Below are 20,764 nucleotides of genomic sequence, written 5' to 3'. Positions count from 1 at the left end.
TTTACATCTGGGATATTTAAAAGGTTTTTAGTAGCGTATTCAATTAGAGAAAAGAAGAAAGAGAGCAATAACATTGTCAAAAATTGTACAGTTCTATAAATGTTATAAAAAATGACATACAGGACACAAGGACAAAATGACAATCAACTCTCACTCTATGTCACAGCTGCAATCAAGGTATCCAGTGTATATGTGCTGTAAGCGTTTAGTTTGATGGAACCGGACTACAAATATTGACAGCATTTTGTAGGTATGAAATATGACAATTTATATGAAAAGTGTTAGCAAAAGTGAGAAAATATGAAATGTAGAGATTTGCAACAGTTAATTTAATGTATGTTTAGGAAATTCTGGGTGATTGTATTCAAGCATTAAATAGGGGAATGTGCCACACTGGCTGAAAGATTTTAGCTTCTTTTATCAGCCCAGCAGTAGCAAGTCACTTATAGTCATGGTATTTGCTGCCAAGTAATAGGATCTGGGGCTTGGAAGCACCCAGTGCCTTGGTTTCTATAATAATTGTTTATAAATCTTTGAATAAGATCTGATTTTGAATTTGTGGTTATTTTAGCCATAATTACAGATGGAACACTGTGGGTCATTTTAATAAATATTATGTCGTTGATCTTACATGAGTGAGTAGTGAAAACTCACATGATGCTTTATTTGCTAGATCTTAGTCACTATCCTGATCCGATGGTAAATAGTGATAACTGGTGTGAGCAGTGAGAATAGATACAGAAGGACTGGCTCTATAGAGACTCTGCATAAAACATCACTTTCTGCCTGATTGTACTTCCAGTGCAGAGCAATGTGATGGACTGGTAGCCCAGTCTGCCTCTCATCCAGTCTTACTGGAATAGCCTCTGGATTTAGAGATAGCTTGACCTGGATAAACCAGCTATTGAGGATGATGATGATGATGATGATGATGATGATGATGATGATGATGATGATGATGATTATCATGATGATGAAAAAAGAGGTTGTTGTTGATGATGATGATGATGATGATGATGATGATGATGATGATGATAAACATGATGATGATGATAAACATGATGATGATGATGATGATGATGATGATGATAAAGAGGTTGATGACAAAAATAATCATTATAATGATGATGATGATGATGATGATAAAGAGATTCATGATAATCAAGATGATGATGAGAATGATGATGATGATGATGATGATGATGATGATGATGATGATGATGATGATGATGATAAAGAGGTTGATGACAATAATAATCACTATGATGATGATGAAGTTGATGATGATGATGATGATGATGATGATGATGATGATGATGATGATAAAGAGATTCATGATGATAATCAATATGATGATAAGAATGATGATCATGATGATGATAAAGAGGTTGATGATGATAATCATTAGCTTTATGAAAGAGGTTGTTGTTGTTGATGATGATGATGATGATGATGATGATGATAAAGAGGCTGATGATGATGATGATGATGATGATGATGATGATGATGATGATGATGACTTGCAGGTCTGCGTATTCTTACTGATGCAACCAAAACTACTTAACCGATGAAATAAAGTTGTTTCTTAATCCAAACAAATGATGATGATGATGATGATGATGATGATGATGATGATGATGATGATAAAGAGGCTGATGATGATAATAATGATGATGATGATGATGATGATGATGACGACGATGATGATGATGATGATGATGATGATGATGATGATGATGACGATGATGATGACTTGCAGGTCTGCTTATTCTTACTGATTCAACCAAAACTACTTAACCTATGAAATAAAGTTGTTTCTTAATCCAAACAAATATTTTAATAAAAAATAAAAACTTTTCAGTAACATGTTGGAGCAGCTAGTTTGACATGGATTTGACATGACATTTCAACACAAACAGGAGGATTATATTCACAGCATGAACAGGCCCCTGGACAGAAAAGCAGCCACTTGCCACAGTCACTGTCCTGTCAAGCTCTAATCAAAAGCTCTGTCATGAGGTAAAAAGACACAATGTTCTCCAGAGTGAGGAGAGAAAATGCGTGTTAAAATATCCTTATACCCCAGCACTGGTGAATGCTTGATTCTGATTCGTCAAAAGATGATTAATTTTCTGTAAGTGTGTGGCTCAGAAAGTAGTTCTATCAGCAAGCTTTATATTTCCACACTTTTTTTTTTTTATATATTATTGTTTCTATGGTAACAACTAATGCAGGGACTAAATTAATTAATTAATTGTTGACATAGTGCTAGGAGATTATTTAGAGAAAGAGTATCCAGTCAGAGGTACAGCTGTAACTTGAAGTTTTCTGATATGAGAATGAAGACTTCGGGATGAAGACTTCAAGAGAGAGAAGAAAATAGAAGTCTGTAAGCTGCTACAATGCAAAAGATAACAGGAGTGGTATAAAAGGAATAAACACTTTAGAACATGTCTTTATTGGAACATAATTAACTTTGACGTGGCACCAGCAATGTACTATGTGGGTTCTCCTATAACAGCACGCCCCCAAGTGGTTTATTCCTCGCATGGCTTCCAAGTAGTAAGTCATTTCACATGACAAGTTAGGAGTCCAGTTCTGCTGCAGAAAGATTGCCAGACGTTGTTTTTTTATTTATGGTTTTACTTTCTGAAAAATCTACTTGTTTCCTACTTGTTTCAACTATTACTTGTAGGAATCTGACCATTTTGCCTGGATGAAAGAATAAACAGTTTTCCAAACCACTGTTAGACCATGCACTGTTTAACATTGCAAGCATGTAACCCAAAAGGAAGCAGCTCCAATCCCCCATAAGTCCTGTCTGTTGGTAAGCAGGCAGCAGAGGCTTGTCAGGCTCTAATCCTAGTAAATGCAGGATGGATTCTGAGTGACTGGCAGGTGTCGCACACGGCTGATGTGTGTGTGTGTGTGTGTGTGTGTGTGTGTGTGTGTGTGTGTGTGTGTGTGTGTGTGTGTGTGTGTGTGTGTGTGTGTGTGTGTGTGTGTGTGTGTGTGTGTCTAAGGCAGTATCTCAGAGGAGGGATTGTCAGTGCTTGGTGGAGCATGGCACGTCTTCATGAAGCCCGGGGGTTCTCCGCAATACCTCTACAGGAAGCACACACAGACCTGCTGATCGGACTTGCTCCACACTCCATGACTGAGTCAGACAGTACACAAAAATATGGACTGTGTATAAAATCTCCTGTGTTAGACATGAAGGCAAAAGTTTGCTCGTTCCAAACTTTAACTGTAAATGAGTTCAGTATTTAAAGGACTCTTGGAGGCACTCTGTAAAAGGTGCTGAATCATAATTTCAGAAACAGAGACGCAAGGGAGCATGGTTTCCTCAAAGGTGATTACAGGAGGCATGGGCTATTGAAATGCAATATATGGAAATAAATATAGCCTGTGAAAATAGTACTAGCACTGCATACAAATTCCAGGCCACCATTACATAGAAAAGTAAAAAAAAAAATCCTTTTATCTGAAAGATTTGGATCCTTTCATGGTGATGCCTTTTAGGAATTTACATTTCATACATATAAGCTTCTGAAACCACACCTCAGTTTAGAAAATGCACAATGAAATTACAAAACGCTTCTCACCTAAGAGTCTGGTATTAAAAAAGCATCCCCAAATGGATATTGTGCATAATCAGATGTTGATGGGCAGGTGCTAAGCACTATGTTTGTGCAAATGCTTGGTTTTAAATGTTTCACTTTTCATCACAAATATACTAAAGCTGTACTTAACACAGTGCTTAAAAAACATGAATTAGAACATGTGTGGCATGGTATCTAAGTGATACCATGATATCTAAGTATACTAGCAAGTTAATTTGCTCATAACTGTGACACTTAAAATAGTGGACAGAGTAAAAATAAAAAATAGAATATAAATTGTAAAAAGATTAAATAAAATTAATAGATCTACATCATGAATAAAGGACAGGCCTATACCAGATTCTGAAAGATGGTCACATATTGAAGGTAAACTATTAAAAAAAAAAAAAGCAGATTCATCATAAATACTAATTTAAAGAGTCTAACTGTTACATATCACATGGAAGCCTGCCTAATCTTAGGTCCATAGATTAAACCTGACTACAAATAAACTTTCATTTTAAAAACTGGTAAAGAGTTTCATTTTTTATACTAATTTCTTGATTTTAAGATGATATTTTAAATTTCCATAAGAAAGTATATTTATATTATATGTCCAACAGCAATAGACATCGAGATTAGATTAAAAATCAATTTAGTATAAATGAAAGCATGGGAAAAGTGTTCCAGACTATTTATAAGCACATTTCTTTCCAAGGTTAGTCTTATTTTATGGTACTTAGTGTTAGAAATGAATTTTTTGCACTTTACACTTAAGAAGAAGATCGTCAACATATGGACAAAAAACACACATAATTTTGGTTCCTCAATGTGGGTGGAATATATTTAGATTCATTCTTATATTGATGCATCATGGGGGAAAAATCACACTTGCAAATCTGTATTATATGCGTGCAAATTAACATACAAATGGCTGACTGATTGCTTTGTGCCATTTTAATTAGCCTTTCATTTTGTTTTTAGTCCTCATTATCATGATTGTGATTGTCGAAGAGGCACAGACCCCATGAGCCTTTGTAAGAGCAGAAGTGAAAGTGGTTGAGCCTCTACAATGTTGTAGCATGGCTTTGAATGAAAAAAGTTGCCTGGATAGATTTTATTTGCACTATAGTGTTCATGGACTTGCTTTTTAACTGCTCCTGCCAAAGAAGAATTTTAGATCTTAATAAATCAATCATCCTTGTAGGAGGCCTACACTGGAGAGAAAGAGTTACCATGACTACCTGGGTTGAATGTGACAATCTGGTACCCCCCCCCCCCCCCCGTCTCTCTCTGAGGTGCTGTTTTTTGTTAATAATAAGTTTAGATCACAAAAAAAATCATAAAAACTGCATATGCACTTCGGAGGAATATACAAGGAAGCTTTAAAGACAGCACAAAACTCAGACAATAGTGTAACTACTGGCGAGACACAGAACCTCTTAACCTTTATAATACTTTTCTTAGAGTTCAGTGGTGTGATGGTGGATGGGAAAAAGCTGTCCATGAATCTGCTGGTTCTGTTGCGTATGTTCTTGTATCTCCTTCTTGATGGAAGGAGGATAAACAGTTTGTGACTGGGATGTGAAGAGTCCTTGATGATGTTGTGAGCTCTGCACAGACATCTGCTCTGGTGAAGGTGCTCAATGGCAGGTAGTTGGGTGCCAGTGATGCGTTGGGCAATTTTGACCACCCTTTACTATACATACCCTTTACAATAAATGCTATGTTTATTATATAAGCTTTAACCTCTTAACATCCCAGGAGCTGTTAGCTGGTGCAGACTTACAATTATTTTAATTTCATAACTAATTTAATAACTGGGGGGGCATGGTGGCTTAGTGGTTAGCACATTTGCCTCACACCGCCAGGGTCAAGGTTCGATTCCCGCCTCCGCCTTGTGTATGCGGAGTTTGCATGTTCGTGCCTCGGGGGTTTCCTCCCCTGGTCCAAAGACATGCATGCTAGGTTGATTGGCATCTCTGGAAAATTGTGTGTGTGCCCTGTGATGGGTTGGCACTCCGTCCAGGGTGTATCCTGCCTCGACGCCAGAGATAGGCACAGGCTCCCGGTGACCCGAGAAGTTCGGATAAAGCAGTAGAAAATGAATGAATTTAATAACTTTGACTATATTTTCAGAGATTTTCATTTTCCAATTAAAATGTGTTAAACTGAGCGACAAAGGAATAAACCATGATTTTTAAAGGGGTAACATTTGCTTAAACAATTTTTTTTTCTCTGACTTGTAGACCATTGTTAGATGCTGTAATATTAATGCAGCAGAAAAGGAAAAAATGCTGAAAACACACATTCCTTTACTCTGTGAATAATTCCACTAAATTAGGCAGCTGCTAGATATAGTGCACTTCTCTTATATATACTACATAGATAAATAGACTGTTCAGTTCATCACCAAGGGGATGTGAGTCATTTGTTGATTATATTTAATACTTAGTGTAGTATCGTTCTCTGGGACGCACAAGTGAATCAGTAGCTACTGTATCTTCAACACATATCCACCTTACTTGTTACAACCGTACACTAGGACATAAGCTGATTTTTTGCAATGTAGTCTACTCTGACCATTTTAGTACAGTGCCTCAGAATTGTTTACTATCCAGAAAGACACCCAAGGTAGATCATTTGTGAATACAGTAGCTCATGCTGCATGGATGATATGGAATCATGATGATGTCAATGAGTATAAATCAAACTTCAGATTTCATACAACATAGATCAGACTACACAGATGTCACATTTGTTTAATAAGCATTGTGGACATCTACAGGGAGGATGTGGTGGGAGGAATGGCAGAGGGGCTTAATGGTTAGTATGGTTGACTTACACCTTAAGGATTTGGGTTTGATTCCCTTCTCTTTACTGTTTCACTTTTCTGAGTCTGCAAGTTCTCCCCATGCTGTAAGTTCAGTCTAAAAATGTGTTGTATTCCCATTGGCATTTTTACATTGTCCATAGTGTGTGACTGGGTGTATTGGTGTCTGCCCTGAGATGGACTGACACCTCATCCTGGGTGTCACCTTCCTTGCGCCCTAACCCGGGGTAATAGTGCGTGGTGGATGACCTAGCTCAGTGGTCAAAGTGTTGGACTACTGATCAGGAGTAAGTTCAAACCTTGCCACTCTTGGGCCTTTGAACAAGGCCCTTAAACTCACAGCCCAGCTTGCAAAATGCGAAGGCGGTCACTTAGTAGCCTCGCAGAATGCAATGGCGGCGAAAGAGTGAAGGTGGTGGATTGGCTGACATTACCTGCAAAGGGCGGACAGGGCGGACGATCATCTTTCGACGATGAGCAGGTGGGTCTCTGTGGCGCAATTGGTTAGCGCGTTCGGCTGTTAACCGAAAGGTTGGTGGTTCAAGCCCACCCAGGGACGACAAGACTTTTCTTAGCCCGCAAGGTGCCACACAAGCTTTGCCATAACGCATAGCAGAACTCACAGACCGTGAACGGAGACGGGTGCTTGTTGGCTGGTGCGACCTAGAAACCTCTTGCCTAATGTGGGGCTCACCTGTTGGTTTGCTGATTGTTTTACAGAGCAAGAGGCTCTTAAACTCACAGCCCAGCTTGCAAAATGTGAAGGCGGTAACCTAGTAGCCTCGCAAGAATGCAATGGCGGCGAGAGAGTGGCGGAGGCGGATTGGCTGACATGACCTGCAAAGGCGTCTTCAGATAGCCTTTGGTGCAAGGCTAAGACAGCCTTTGGCCTCGTCCCAACTCCTTCAAAAGCACCTCTCACCCAACGTGGGGCTCGAACCCACAACTCTGAAATTAAGAGTCTCATGCTCTACCGACTGACAGGTGCTTGTTGGCTGGTGCGACCTAGAAACCTCTCGCCTAATGTGGGGCTCACCTGTTGGTTTGCTGATTGTTTTACAGAGCAAGAGGCTCTTAAACTCACAGCCCAGCTTGCAAAATGTGAAGGCGGTCACCTAGTAGCCTCGCAAGAATGCGATGACGACGAGAGAGTGGCGGAGGCGGATTGGCTGACATGACCTGCAAAGGCGTCTTCAGATAGCCTTTGGTGCCAGTCTAAGGAATCATCAAAAGTGACGATTAAAACCATGCTGAGGGATCTCTGGAGGAAACTTTCACCAGCAGAGTGCACTTTATCGATCTATGGTTTTCCATCGTCTTTGTTGCTATTATTTTCTCCTCCTGAGGCAGTAAAGACAGCCTTTGAGCTCGTTCCGACTCCTGGAAAAGCACCTCTCGCCCAACGTGGGGCTCGAACCCACGACCCTGAGATTAAGAGTCTCATGCTCTACCGACTGAGCTAGCCGGGCACACCAAAGGTGTAGCCCGCTTGGACAAAAGCGGGGCACCTACTGCCCAGGTGACTGAGATTTCTTTGATCTGATGCAGTCTAAGAGCAAAAACTCCCATAATTTTCCCAAGACGCTGGTTAATTTGCGGAACAACAGTGCGGACGATCCTCTTTCGAAGATGAGCAAGCGGGTCTCTGTGGCGCAATCGGTTAGCACGTTCGGCTGTTAACCGAAAGGTTGGTGGTTCAAGCCCACCCAGGGACGGCAAGGCTTTTCTTAGCCCGCCAGGTGCCATGCATGCTTTGCCATAACGCAGAGCGCAACTCACAGACGGTGAACGGAGACGGGTGGCTGGTGCAACCTAGAAACCTCTAACGTGGGGCTCACCTGTTGGTTTGCTGATTGTTTTACAGAGCAAGAGGCTCTTAAACTCACAGCCCAGCTTGCAAAATGTGAAGGCGGTCATCTAGTAGCCTCGCAAGAATGCAATGGCGGCGAGAGAGTGGCGGCGGCGGATTGGCTGACATGACCTGCAAAGGCGTCTTCAGATAGCCTTTGGTGCCAGTCTAAGGAATCGTCAAAAGTGACGATTAAAACCATGCTGAGGGATCTCTGGAGGAAACTTTCACCAGAAGAGTGCACTTTATCGATCTATGGTTTTCCATCGTCTTTGTTGCTATTATTTTCTCCTCCTGAGGCAGTAAAGACAGCCTTTGAGCTCGTCCCGACTCCTGCAAAAGCACCTCTCGCCCAACGTGGGGCTCGAACCCACGACCCTGAGATTAAGAGTCTCATGCTCTACCGACTGAGCTAGCCGGGCACACCAAAGGTGTCGCCCGCTTGGACAAAAGCGGGGCACCTACTGCCCAGGTGACTGAGATTTCTTTGATCTGATTCAGCCTAAGAGCAAAAACTCCCATAATTTTCCCAAGACGCCGGATAATTTGCGGAACGACAGGGCGGACGATCCTCTTTCGAAGATGAGCAAGCGGGTCTCTGTGGCGCAATCGGTTAGCGCGTTCGGCTGTTAACCGAAAGGTTGGTGGTTCAAGCCCACCCAGGGACGGCAAGGCTTTTCTTAGCCCGCCAGGTGCCACACAAGCTTTGCCATAACATATACTGGAACTCACAGGCCGTGAACGGAGACGGGTGGCTGGTGCGACCTAGAAACCTCTCGCGGGGCTCACCTGTTGGTTTGTTGATTGTTTTACAGAGCAAGAGGCTCTTAAACTCACAGCCCAGCTTGCAAAATGTGAAGGTGGTCACCTAGTAGCCTCGCAAGAATTCGATGGCGACGAGAGAGTGGCGGAGGCGGATTGGCTGACATGACCTGCAAAGGATTCTTCAGATAGCCTTTGGTGCCAGTCTAAGGAATCGCCAAAAGTGACGATTAAAACCATGCTGAGGGATCTCTGGAGGAAACTTTCACCAGCAGAGTGCACTTTATCGATCTATGGTTTTCCGTCATCTTTGTTGCTATTATTTTCTCCTCCTGAGGCAGTAAAGACAGCCTTTGGGCTCGTCCCGACTCCTGCAAAAGCACCTCTCGCCCAACGTGGGGCTCGAACCCACGCTCCTGAGATTAAGAGTCTCATGCTCTACAGACTAAGCTCGCCAGGCACACCAAAAGTGTCGCCCGCTTGGACAAAAGCGGGGCACCTACTGCCCAGGTGACTGAGATTTCTTTGATCTGATTCAGCCTAAGAGCAAAAACTCCCATAATTTTCCCAAGACGCCGGATAATTTGCGGAACGACAGGGCGGACGATCCTCTTTCGAAGATGAGCAGGCGGGTCTCTGTGGCGCAATCGGTTAGCGCGTTCGGCTGTTAACCGAAAGGTTGGTGGTTCAAGCCCACCCAGGGACGGCAAGGCTTTTCTTAGCCCGCCAGGTGCCACACAAGCTTTGCCATAACGCATAGTGGAACTCACAGGCCGTGAACGGAGATGGGTGGCTGGTGCGATCTAGAAACCTCTCGCAGGGCTCACCTGTTGGTTTGTTGATTGTTTTACAGAGCAAGAGGCTCTTAAACTCACAGCCCAGCTTGCAAAATGTGAAGGCGACGAGAGAGTGGCGGAGGCGGATTGGCTGACATGACCTGCAAAGGCGTCTTCAGACAGCCTTTGGTGCCAGGCTAAGACAGCCTTTGAGCTCGTCCCGACTCCTGCAAAAGCACCTCTCGCCCAACGTGGGGCTCGAACCCACGACCCTGAGATTAAGAGTCTCATGCTCTACCGACTGAGCTAGCCGGGCACACCAAAGGTTTGGACAAAAGCGGGGCACCTACTGCCCAGGTGACTGAGATTTCTTTGATCTGATTCAGCCTAAAGCAAAAACTCCCATAATTTTCCCAAGACGCCGGATAATTTGCGGAACGACAGGGCGGACGATCCTCTTTCGAAGATGAGCAAGCGGGTCTCTGTGGCGCAATCGGTTAGCGCGTTCGGCTGTTAACCAAAAGGTTGGTGGTTCAAGCCCACCCAGGGACGGCAAGGCTTTTCTTAGCCTGCCAGGTGCCATGCACGCTTTGCCATAACGCATAGCGCAACTCACAGACCGTGAACGGAGACTGGTGGCTGGTGCAACCTAGAAACCTTTCGCCTAACGTGGCGCTCACCTGTTGGTTTGCTGATTGTTTTAAAGAGCAAGAGGCTTTTAAACTCACAGCCCAGCTTGCAAAATGTGAAGGCGGTCACCTAGTAGCCTCGCAAGAATGCAATGGTGGCGAGAGAGTGGCGGCGGCGGATTGGCTGACCTACTGCCCAGATTTCTTTGATCTGATGCACCCTAAGAGCAAAAACGCCCATAATTTTCCCAAGACGCCGTTTAAAAACATCACGCCCTTCACATGACGGTCTCTGTTGCACTGAATGTTGGACACTTTTTTTTTTTTTTTTGTAACCACCTCTCTTAAGGCATTTTGTCTGTGCCAACCCTATGCACCAAATATAAATAAGCGATTGTGGCAGGCCAGCTTGTGTGTAGAATTCTTAGAAGTCAAAGAGATTGAAACCTGAAATGGTGGAATTTCATGGACATTTTTGCCAGATTTTCGTTATTGCTGTGGCTATCGTACTGATCTTCGTTTCCAACCCGAGAATTGGTATTGTCCCGCCTCCCTGTCACCCTATTGGTTTGCATATTTAACCCGGAAGGCAGGATTTGTTGCAGCAGCGTTTCCGAAAAAACACAGCTCTTTCCTCTTCTTTCCAGTTTCGTGCTATTAATCAGCGGGGCGCATAAGGGGCGGCCAGCCGGCCGGTAAATCGTGTCTCCGGCAATCCACGGCTCATTTGCGGAACAACAGGGCGAACGATCCTCTTTTGACGATCCTCTTTCCACGAGGAGCGTGTTTGGCTGTTAACCGAAAGGTTGGTGGTTCAATCCCACCCAGGAATGGACAGGCTTTTCTTAGCCCACCAGGTGCCACACAAGCTTTGCCATAACGCATAGTGGAACTCACAGGCCGTGAACGGAGACAGGTGGCTGGTGCGACCTAGAAACCTCTAACGTGGGGCTCACCTGTCATTTTGCTGATTGTTTTACAGAGCAAGAGGCTCTTAAATTCACAGCCCAGCTTGCAAAATGTGAAGGTGGTCACCTAGTAGCCTCGCAAGAATGCAATGGCGGCGAGAGAGTGGCAGCGGCGGATTGGCTGACATGACCTGCAAAGGAGTCTTCAGATAGCCTTTGGTGCCAGTCTAAGGAATCGCCAAAAGTGACGATTAAAACCATGCTGAGGGATCTCTGGAGGAAACTTTCACCAGCAGAGTGCACTTTATCGATCTATGGTTTTCCGTCATCTTTGTTGCTATTATTTTCTCCTCCTGAGGCAGTAAAGACAGCCTTTGGGCTCGTCCCGACTCCTGCAAAAGCACCTCTCGCCCAACGTGGGGCTCGAACCCACGCTCCTGAGATTAAGAGTCTCATGCTCTACAGACTAAGCTCGCCAGGCACACCAAAAGTGTCGCCCGCTTGGAAAAAAGCGGGGCACCTACTGCCCAGGTGACTGAGATTTCTTTGATCTGATTCAGCCTAAGAGCAAAAACTCCCATAATTTTCCCAAGACGCCGGATAATTTGCGGAACGACAGGGCGGACGATCCTCTTTCGAAGATGAGCAGGCGGGTCTCTGTGGCGCAATCGGTTAGCGCGTTCGGCTGTTAACCGAAAGGTTGGTGGTTCAAGCCCACCCAGGGACGGCAAGGCTTTTCTTAGCCCGCCAGGTGCCATGCATGCTTTGCCATAACGCATAGCGCAACTCACAGACGGTGAACGGAGACGGGTGGCTGGTGCAACCTAGAAACCTCTAACGTGGGGCTCACCTGTTGGTTTGCTGATTGTTTTACAGAGCAAGAGGCTCTTAAACTCACAGCCCAGCTTGCAAAATGTGAAGGTGGTCACCTAGTAGCCTCGCAAGAATGCGATGGCGACGAGAGAGTGGCGGAGGCGGATTGGCTGACATGACCTGCAAAGGCGTCTTCAGACAGCCTTTGGTGCCAGGCTAAGACGGCCTTTGGCCTCGTCCCAACTCCTTCAAAAGCACCTCTCGCCCAACGTGAGGCTCGAACCCTCAACTCTGAAATTAAGAGTCTCATGCTCTACCGACTGACAGGTGCTTGTTGGCTGGTGCGAACTAGAAACCTCTCACCTAACGTGGGGCTCACCTGTTGGTTTGTTGATTGTTTTACAGAGCAAGAGGCTCTTAAACTCACAGCCCAGCTTGCAAAATGTGAAGGCGGTCACCTAGTAGCCTCGCAAGAATGCAATGGCGGCGAGAGAGTGGCGGCGGCGGATTGGCTGACATGACCTGCAAAGGCGTCTTCAGATAGCCTTTGGTGCCAGTCTAAGGAATCGTCAACAGTGACGATTAAAACCATGCTGAGGGATCTCTGGAGGAAACTTTCACCAGCAGAGTGCACTTTATCGATCTATGGTTTTCCATCGTCTTTGTTGCTATTATTTTCTCCTCCTGAGGCAGTAAAGACAGCCTTTGAGCTCGTCCCGACTCCTGCAAAAGCACCTCTCGCCCAACGTGGGGCTCGAACCCACGACCCTGAGATTAAGAGTCTCATGCTCTACCGACTGAGCTAGCCGGGCACACCAAAGGTGTCGCCCGCTTGGACAAAAGCGGGGCACCTACTGCCCAGTTGACTGAGATTTCTTTGATCTGATGCAGCCTAAGAGCAAAAACTCCCATAATTTTCCCAAGACGCCGGTTAATTTGCGGAACGACAGGGCGGACGATCCTCTTTCGAAGATGAGCAAGCGTGTCTCTGTGGCGCAATCGGTTAGCGCGTTCGGCTGTTAACCGAAAGGTTGGTGGTTCAAGCCCACCCAGGGACGGCAAGTTTCCTTAGCCCGCCAGGTGCCATGCACGCTTTGCCATAATGCATAGCGCAACTCACAGACTGTGAACGGAGACGGGTGGCTGGTGCAACCTAGAAGCCTAACGTGGGGCTCACCTGTCGGTTTGCTGATTGTTTTAAAGAGCAAGAGGCTCTTAAACTCACAGCCCAGCTTGCAAAATGTGAAGGCGGTCACCTAGTAGCCTCGCAAGAATGCATTGGCGGCGAGAGAGTGGCGGCGGCGGATTGGCTGACCTACTGCCCAGATTTCTTTGATCTGATGCACCCTAAGAGCAAAAACGCCCATAATTTTCCCAAGACGCCGTTTAAAAACATCACGCCCTTCACATGACGGTCTCTGTTGCACTGAATGTTGGACACTTTTTTTTTTTTTTTTGTAACCACCTCTCTTAAGGCAATTTGTCTGTGCCAACCCTATGCACCAAATATAAAGAAGCGATTGTGGCAGGCCAGCTTGTGTGTAGAATTCTTAGAAGTCAAAGAGATTGAAACCTGAAATAATGGAATTTCATGGACATTTTTGCCAGATTTTCGTTATTGCTGTGGCTATCGTACTGATCTTCGTTTCCAACCCGAGAATTGGTATTGTCCCGCCTCCCTGTCACCCTATTGGTTTGCATATTTAACCCGGAAGGCAGGATTTGTTGCAGCAGCGTTTCCGAAAAAACACAGCTCTTTCCTCTTCTTTCCAGTTTCGTGCTATTAATCAGCGGGGCGCATAAGGGGCGGCCGGCCGGCCGGTAAATCGTGTCTCCGGCAATCCACGGCTCATTTGCGGAACAACAGGGCGAACGATCCTCTTTTGACGATCCTCTTTCCACGAGGAGCGTGTTTGGCTGTTAACCGAAAGGTTGGTGGTTCAATCCCACCCAGGAATGGACAGGCTTTTCTTAGCCCGCCAGGTGCCACACAAGCTTTGCCATAACGCATAGTGGAACTCACAGGCCGTGAACGGAGACAGGTGGCTGGTGCGACCTAGAAACCTCTAACGTGGGGCTCACCTGTCATTTTGCTGATTGTTTTACAGAGCAAGAGGCTCTTAAACTCACAGCCCAGCTTGCAAAATGTGAAGGCGGTCACCTAGTAGCCTCGCAAGAATGCAATGGCGGTGAGAGAGTGGCGGCGGCGGCGGATTGGCTGACATGACCTGCAAAGGTGTCTTCAGATAGCCTTTGGTGCCAGTCTAAGGAATCGTCAAAAGTGACGATTAAAACCATGCTGAGGGATCTCTGGAGGAAACTTTCACCAGCAGAGTGCACTTTATCGATCTATGGTTTTCCGTCATCTTTGTTGCTATTATTTTCTTCTCCTGAGGCAGTAAAGACAGCCTTTGGGCTCGTCCCGACTCCTGCAAAAGCACCTCTCGCCCAACGTGGGGCTCGAACCCACGCTCCTGAGATTAAGAGTCTCATGCTCTACAGACTAAGCTCGCCAGGCACACCAAAAGTGTCGCCCGCTTGGACAAAAGCGGGGCACCTACTGCCCAGGTGACTGAGATTTCTTTGATCTGATTCAGCCTAAGAGCAAAAACTCCCATAATTTTCCCAAGACGCCGGATAATTTGCGGAACGACAGGGCGGACGATCCTCTTTCGAAGATGAGCAGGCGGGTCTCTGTGGCGCAATCGGTTAGCGCGTTCGGCTGTTAACCGAAAGGTTGGTGGTTCAAGCCCACCCAGGGACGGCAAGGCTTTTCTTAGCCCGCCAGGTGCCACACAAGCTTTGCCATAACGTATACTGAAACTCACAGGCCGTGAACGGAGACAGGTGGCTGGTGCGACCTAGAAACCTCTCGCGGGGCTCACCTGTTGGTTTGTTGATTGTTTTACAGAGCAAGAGGCTCTTAAACTCACAGCCCAGCTTGCAAAATGTGAAGGTGGTCACCTAGTAGCCTCGCAAGAATGCGATGGCGACGAGAGAGTGGCGGAGGCGGATTGGCTGACATGACCTGCAAAGGCGTCTTCAGACAGCCTTTGGTGCCAGGCTAAGACGGCCTTTGGCCTCGTCCCAACTCCTTCAAAAGCACCTCTCGCCCAACGTGAGGCTCGAACCCACAACTCTGAAATTAAGAGTCTCATGCTCTACCGACTGACAGGTGCTTGTTGGCTGGTGCGAAAAGTTTTCTAAGTTTCCTTAGCCCGCCAGGTGCCATGCACGCTTTGCCATAATGCATAGCGCAACTCACAGACTGTGAACGGAGACGGGTGGCTGGTGCAACCTAGAAGCCTAACGTGGGGCTCACCTGTCGGTTTGCTGATTGTTTTAAAGAGCAAGAGGCTCTTAAACTCACAGCCCAGCTTGCAAAATGTGAAGGCGGTCACCTAGTAGCCTCGCAAGAATGCATTGGCGGCGAGAGAGTGGCGGCGGCGGATTGGCTGACCTACTGCCCAGATTTCTTTGATCTGATGCACCCTAAGAGCAAAAACGCCCATAATTTTCCCAAGACGCCGTTTAAAAACATCACGCCCTTCACATGACGGTCTCTGTTGCACTGAATGTTGGACACTTTTTTTTTTTTTTTGTAACCACCTCTCTTAAGGCAATTTGTCTGTGCCAACCCTATGCACCAAATATAAAGAAGCGATTGTGGCAGGCCAGCTTGTGTGTAGAATTCTTAGAAGTCAAAGAGATTGAAACCTGAAATAATGGAATTTCATGGACATTTTTGCCAGATTTTCGTTATTGCTGTGGCTATCGTACTGATCTTCGTTTCCAACCCGAGAATTGGTATTGTCCCGCCTCCCTGTCACCCTATTGGTTTGCATATTTAACCCGGAAGGCAGGATTTGTTGCAGCAGCGTTTCCGAAAAAACACAGCTCTTTCCTCTTCTTTCCAGTTTCGTGCTATTAATCAGCGGGGCGCATAAGGGGCGGCCGGCCGGCCGGTAAATCGTGTCTCCGGCAATCCACGGCTCATTTGCGGAACAACAGGGCGAACGATCCTCTTTTGACGATCCTCTTTCCACGAGGAGCGTGTTTGGCTGTTAACCGAAAGGTTGGTGGTTCAATCCCACCCAGGAATGGACAGGCTTTTCTTAGCCCGCCAGGTGCCACACAAGCTTTGCCATAACGCATAGTGGAACTCACAGGCCGTGAACGGAGACAGGTGGCTGGTGCGACCTAGAAACCTCTAACGTGGGGCTCACCTGTCATTTTGCTGATTGTTTTACAGAGCAAGAGGCTCTTAAACTCACAGCCCAGCTTGCAAAATGTGAAGGCGGTCACCTAGTAGCCTCGCAAGAATGCAATGGCGGTGAGAGAGTGGCGGCGGCGGCGGATTGGCTGACATGACCTGCAAAGGTGTCTTCAGATAGCCTTTGGTGCCAGTCTAAGGAATCGTCAAAAGTGACGATTAAAACCATGCTGAGGGATCTCTGGAGGAAACTTTCACCAGCAGAGTGCACTTTATCGATCTATGGTTTTCCGTCATCTTTGTTGCTATTATTTTCTTCTCCTGAGGCAGTAAAGACAGCCTTTGGGCTCGTCCCGACTCCTGCAAAAGCACCTCTCGCCCAACGTGGGGCTCGAACCCACGCTCCTGAGATTAAGAGTCTCATGCTCTACAGACTAAGCTCGCCAGGCACACCAAAAGTGTCGCCCGCTTGGACAAAAGCGGGGCACCTACTGCCCAGGTGACTGAGATTTCTTTGATCTGATTCAGCCTAAGAGCAAAAACTCCCATAATTTTCCCAAGACGCCGGATAATTTGCGGAACGACAGGGCGGACGATCCTCTTTCGAAGATGAGCAGGCGGGTCTCTGTGGCGCAATCGGTTAGCGCGTTCGGCTGTTAACCGAAAGGTTGGTGGTTCAAGCCCACCCAGGGACGGCAAGGCTTTTCTTAGCCCGCCAGGTGCCACACAAGCTTTGCCATAACGTATACTGAAACTCACAGGCCGTGAACGGAGACAGGTGGCTGGTGCGACCTAGAAACCTCTCGCGGGGCTCACCTGTTGGTTTGTTGATTGTTTTACAGAGCAAGAGGCTCTTAAACTCACAGCCCAGCTTGCAAAATGTGAAGGTGGTCACCTAGTAGCCTCGCAAGAATGCGATGGCGACGAGAGAGTGGCGGAGGCGGATTGGCTGACATGACCTGCAAAGGCGTCTTCAGACAGCCTTTGGTGCCAGGCTAAGACGGCCTTTGGCCTCGTCCCAACTCCTTCAAAAGCACCTCTCGCCCAACGTGAGGCTCGAACCCACAACTCTGAAATTAAGAGTCTCATGCTCTACCGACTGACAGGTGCTTGTTGGCTGGTGCGAACTAGAAACCTCTCACCTAACGTGGGGCTCACCTGTTGGTTTGTTGATTGTTTTACAGAGCAAGAGGCTCTTAAACTCACAGCCCAGCTTGCAAAATGTGAAGGCGGTCACCTAGTAGCCTCGCAAGAATGCAATGGCGGCGAGAGAGTGGCGGCGGCGGATTGGCTGACATGACCTGCAAAGGCGTCTTCAGATAGCCTTTGGTGCCAGTCTAAGGAATCGTCAAAAGTGACGATTAAAACCATGCTGAGGGATCTCTGGAGGAAACTTTCACCAGCAGAGTGCACTTTATCGATCTATGGTTTTCCATCGTCTTTGTTGCTATTATTTTCTCCTCCTGAGGCAGTAAAGACAGCCTTTGAGCTCGTCCCGACTCCTGCAAAAGCACCTCTCGCCCAACGTGGGGCTCGAACCCACGACCCTGAGATTAAGAGTCTCATGCTCTACCGACTGATCTAGCCAAGCACACCAAAGGTGTCGCCCGCTTGGAAAAAAGCGGGGCACCTACTGCCCAGGTAACTGAGATTTCTTTGATCTGATGCAGTCTAAGAGCAAAAACTCCCATAATTTTCCCAAGACGCTGGTTAATTTGCGGAACAACAGGGCGGACGATCCTCTTTCGAAGATGAGCAAGTGGGTCTCTGTGGCGCAATCGGTTAGCGCGTTCGGCTGTTAACCGAAAGGTTGGTGGTTGAAGCCCACCCAGGGACGGCAAGGCTTTTCTTAGCCCGCCAGGTGCCATGCATGCTTTGCCATAACGCATAGCGCAACTCACAGACGGTGAACGGAGACGGGTGGCTGGTGCAACCTAGAAACCTCTAACGTGGGGCTCACCTGTTGGTTTGCTGATTGTTTTACAGAGCAAGAGGCTCTTAAACTCACAGCCCAGCTTGCAAAATGTGAAGGCGGTCACCTAGTAGCCTCGCAAGAATGCAATGGCGGCGAGAGAGTGGCGGCGGCGGATTTGCTGACATGACCTGCAAAGGCGTCTTCAGATAGCCTTTGGTGCCAGTCTAAGGAATCGTCAAATCGATTAAAACCATGCTGAGGGATCTCTGGAGGAAACTTTCACCAGCAGAGTGCACTTTATCGATCTATGGTTTTCCATCGTCTTTGTTGCTATTATTTTCTCCTCCTGAGGCAGTAAAGACAGCCTTTGAGCTCGTCCCGACTCCTGCAAAAGCACCTCTCGCCCAACGTGGGGCTCGAACCCACGACCCTGAGATTAAGAGTCTCATGCTCTACCGACTGAGCTAGCCGGGCACACCAAAGGTGTCGCCCGCTTGGACAAAAGCGGGGCACCTACTGCCCAGGTGACTGAGATTTCTTTGATCTGATTCAGCCTAAGAGCAAAAACTCCCATAATTTTCCCAAGACGCCGGATAATTTGCGGAACGACAGGGCGGACGATCCTCTTTCGAAGATGAGCAAGCGGGTCTCTGTGGCGCAATCGGTTAGCGCGTTCGGCTGTTAACCGAAAGGTTGGTGGTTCAAGCCCACCCAGGGACGGCAAGGCTTTTCTTAGCCCGCCAGGTGCCACACAAGCTTTGCCATAACGTATACTGGAACTCACAGGCCGTGAACGGAGACGGGTGGCTGGTGCGACCTAGAAACCTCTCGCGGGGCTCACCTGTTGGTTTGTTGATTGTTTTACAGAGCAAGAGGCTCTTAAACTCACAGCCCAGCTTGCAAAATGTGAAGGTGGTCACCTAGTAGCCTCGCAAGAATGCGATGGCGACGAGAGAGTGGCGGAGGCGGATTGGCTGACATGACCTGCAAAGGATTCTTCAGATAGCCTTTGGTGCCAGTCTAAGGAATCGCCAAAAGTGACGATTAAAACCATGCTGAGGGATCTCTGGAGGAAACTTTCACCAGCAGAGTGCACTTTATCGATCTATGGTTTTCCGTCATCTTTGTTGCTATTATTTTCTCCTCCTGAGGCAGTAAAGACAGCCTTTGGGCTCGTCCCGACTCCTGCAAAAGCACCTCTCGCCCAACGTGGGGCTCGAACCCACGCTCCTGAGATTAAGAGTCTCATGCTCTACAGACTAAGCTCGCCAGGCACACCAAAAGTGTCGCCCGCTTGGACAAAAGCGGGGCACCTACTGCCCAGGTGACTGAGATTTCTTTGATCTGATTCAGCCTAAGAGCAAAAACTCCCATAATTTTCCCAAGACGCCGGATAATTTGCGGAACGACAGGGCGGACGATCCTCTTTCGAAGATGAGCAGGCGGGTCTCTGTGGCGCAATAGGTTAGCGCGTTCGGCTGTTAACCGAAAGGTTGGTGGTTCAAGCCCACCCAGGAACGGCAAGGCTTTTCTTAGCCCGCCAGGTGCCACACAAGCTTTGCCATAACGCATAGTGGAACTCACAGGCCGTGAACGGAGATGGGTGGCTGGTGCGACCTAGAAACCTCTCGCGGGGCTCACCTGTTGGTTTGTTGATTGCTTTAAAGAGCAAGAGGCTCTTAAACTCACAGCCCAGCTTGCAAAATGTGAAGGCGGTCACCTAGTAGCCTCGCAAGAATGCAATGGCGGCGAGAGAGTGGCGGCGGCGGATTGGCTGACCTACTGCCCAGATTTCTTTGATCTGATGCACCCTAAGAGCAAAAACGCCCATAATTCTCCCAAGACGCCGTTTAAAAACATCACGGAACCTCTCGCCTAACATGGGGCTTACCTGTTGGTTTGCTGATTGTTGTACAGAGCAAGAGGCTCTTAACCCTCACTTGCACAGTGTATAAAATAAGATAAGAAGTTGCTCTGCTTCCATGGTTAGATAGACTCTAAGTTCCATGCAATGCTGCAAAAGAAAAGTGATAGAGAATATAAATGGGTTTATATTTACAACAATATTTATCAAATTGTTACTAATTTGATTGGACAAGTGGCATCCTAAGGGTGCTAATATTTAGTATAGCAAATCTGGTACATTTCAGTGTTTGTATCAATTCTTCATTGCTTTAATGTAAATTGTGTAAGATTGATTATTTCTGTTTGTAACCCACCAACCCATAAGTATTGAACAAGAACACATATCTAAAACATACATGTGCATATAACACAGAAATGACATCGATTCTGTAAAGCTAAATATACAAATGTACCAATATGTTGGAACACCTTCTGGCCCTGGGGTCCTTCTCAGTTCACCTGTGGAAGAGTTGGACCTCTCAGTCTGAGATCCTCTTTGATCAATATGCTGCCTCTAGCCAATTGACCTCTGCCAAACAGCGAATACTAGCACAAACTG

At 46.7% G+C, this 20,764-nt stretch overlaps 23 non-coding genes across 23 annotated transcripts; 12 read left to right on the top strand and 11 right to left on the bottom strand.

Moving 5' to 3' along the window:
• The first annotated feature begins 6,920 nt into the window (after window positions 1–6,920).
• trnan-guu lies at window positions 6,921–6,994 on the top strand. The gene has a single exon. It is a non-coding gene; the product is annotated as a tRNA-Asn (tRNA).
• An 837-nt stretch (window positions 6,995–7,831) lies between these two features.
• trnak-cuu lies at window positions 7,832–7,904 on the bottom strand. Its single transcript has one exon. It is a non-coding gene; the product is annotated as a tRNA-Lys (tRNA).
• A 172-nt stretch (window positions 7,905–8,076) lies between these two features.
• Window positions 8,077–8,150, top strand: trnan-guu. Its single transcript has one exon. It is a non-coding gene; the product is annotated as a tRNA-Asn (tRNA).
• A 483-nt stretch (window positions 8,151–8,633) lies between these two features.
• trnak-cuu lies at window positions 8,634–8,706 on the bottom strand. The gene has a single exon. It is a non-coding gene; the product is annotated as a tRNA-Lys (tRNA).
• A 172-nt stretch (window positions 8,707–8,878) lies between these two features.
• On the top strand, window positions 8,879–8,952 carry trnan-guu. The gene has a single exon. It is a non-coding gene; the product is annotated as a tRNA-Asn (tRNA).
• A 481-nt stretch (window positions 8,953–9,433) lies between these two features.
• On the bottom strand, window positions 9,434–9,506 carry trnak-cuu. The gene has a single exon. It is a non-coding gene; the product is annotated as a tRNA-Lys (tRNA).
• A 172-nt stretch (window positions 9,507–9,678) lies between these two features.
• trnan-guu lies at window positions 9,679–9,752 on the top strand. The gene has a single exon. It is a non-coding gene; the product is annotated as a tRNA-Asn (tRNA).
• A 313-nt stretch (window positions 9,753–10,065) lies between these two features.
• trnak-cuu lies at window positions 10,066–10,138 on the bottom strand. The gene has a single exon. It is a non-coding gene; the product is annotated as a tRNA-Lys (tRNA).
• Window positions 10,139–10,300: 162 nt separating this feature from the next.
• trnan-guu lies at window positions 10,301–10,374 on the top strand. Its single transcript has one exon. It is a non-coding gene; the product is annotated as a tRNA-Asn (tRNA).
• A 1,393-nt stretch (window positions 10,375–11,767) lies between these two features.
• On the bottom strand, window positions 11,768–11,840 carry trnak-cuu. The gene has a single exon. It is a non-coding gene; the product is annotated as a tRNA-Lys (tRNA).
• A 172-nt stretch (window positions 11,841–12,012) lies between these two features.
• On the top strand, window positions 12,013–12,086 carry trnan-guu. Its single transcript has one exon. It is a non-coding gene; the product is annotated as a tRNA-Asn (tRNA).
• An 825-nt stretch (window positions 12,087–12,911) lies between these two features.
• trnak-cuu lies at window positions 12,912–12,984 on the bottom strand. The gene has a single exon. It is a non-coding gene; the product is annotated as a tRNA-Lys (tRNA).
• Window positions 12,985–13,156: 172 nt separating this feature from the next.
• On the top strand, window positions 13,157–13,230 carry trnan-guu. Its single transcript has one exon. It is a non-coding gene; the product is annotated as a tRNA-Asn (tRNA).
• A 1,387-nt stretch (window positions 13,231–14,617) lies between these two features.
• On the bottom strand, window positions 14,618–14,690 carry trnak-cuu. Its single transcript has one exon. It is a non-coding gene; the product is annotated as a tRNA-Lys (tRNA).
• A 172-nt stretch (window positions 14,691–14,862) lies between these two features.
• trnan-guu lies at window positions 14,863–14,936 on the top strand. Its single transcript has one exon. It is a non-coding gene; the product is annotated as a tRNA-Asn (tRNA).
• A 1,825-nt stretch (window positions 14,937–16,761) lies between these two features.
• On the bottom strand, window positions 16,762–16,834 carry trnak-cuu. The gene has a single exon. It is a non-coding gene; the product is annotated as a tRNA-Lys (tRNA).
• Window positions 16,835–17,006: 172 nt separating this feature from the next.
• Window positions 17,007–17,080, top strand: trnan-guu. Its single transcript has one exon. It is a non-coding gene; the product is annotated as a tRNA-Asn (tRNA).
• Window positions 17,081–17,903: 823 nt separating this feature from the next.
• Window positions 17,904–17,976, bottom strand: trnak-cuu. Its single transcript has one exon. It is a non-coding gene; the product is annotated as a tRNA-Lys (tRNA).
• A 172-nt stretch (window positions 17,977–18,148) lies between these two features.
• trnan-guu lies at window positions 18,149–18,222 on the top strand. Its single transcript has one exon. It is a non-coding gene; the product is annotated as a tRNA-Asn (tRNA).
• A 479-nt stretch (window positions 18,223–18,701) lies between these two features.
• On the bottom strand, window positions 18,702–18,774 carry trnak-cuu. Its single transcript has one exon. It is a non-coding gene; the product is annotated as a tRNA-Lys (tRNA).
• A 172-nt stretch (window positions 18,775–18,946) lies between these two features.
• On the top strand, window positions 18,947–19,020 carry trnan-guu. The gene has a single exon. It is a non-coding gene; the product is annotated as a tRNA-Asn (tRNA).
• Window positions 19,021–19,501: 481 nt separating this feature from the next.
• Window positions 19,502–19,574, bottom strand: trnak-cuu. The gene has a single exon. It is a non-coding gene; the product is annotated as a tRNA-Lys (tRNA).
• A 172-nt stretch (window positions 19,575–19,746) lies between these two features.
• Window positions 19,747–19,820, top strand: trnan-guu. Its single transcript has one exon. It is a non-coding gene; the product is annotated as a tRNA-Asn (tRNA).
• Window positions 19,821–20,764: the final 944 nt, after the last annotated feature.

The sequence above is a fragment of the Tachysurus fulvidraco genome, chromosome 12 (assembly GCF_022655615.1).
Source record: "Tachysurus fulvidraco isolate hzauxx_2018 chromosome 12, HZAU_PFXX_2.0, whole genome shotgun sequence".
In the NCBI taxonomy this organism is placed as follows: domain Eukaryota; kingdom Metazoa; phylum Chordata; class Actinopteri; order Siluriformes; family Bagridae; genus Tachysurus; species Tachysurus fulvidraco.
Note: the sequence above shows the minus strand (reverse complement) of the source record. Positions and strands in the feature narration are given on the sequence as shown.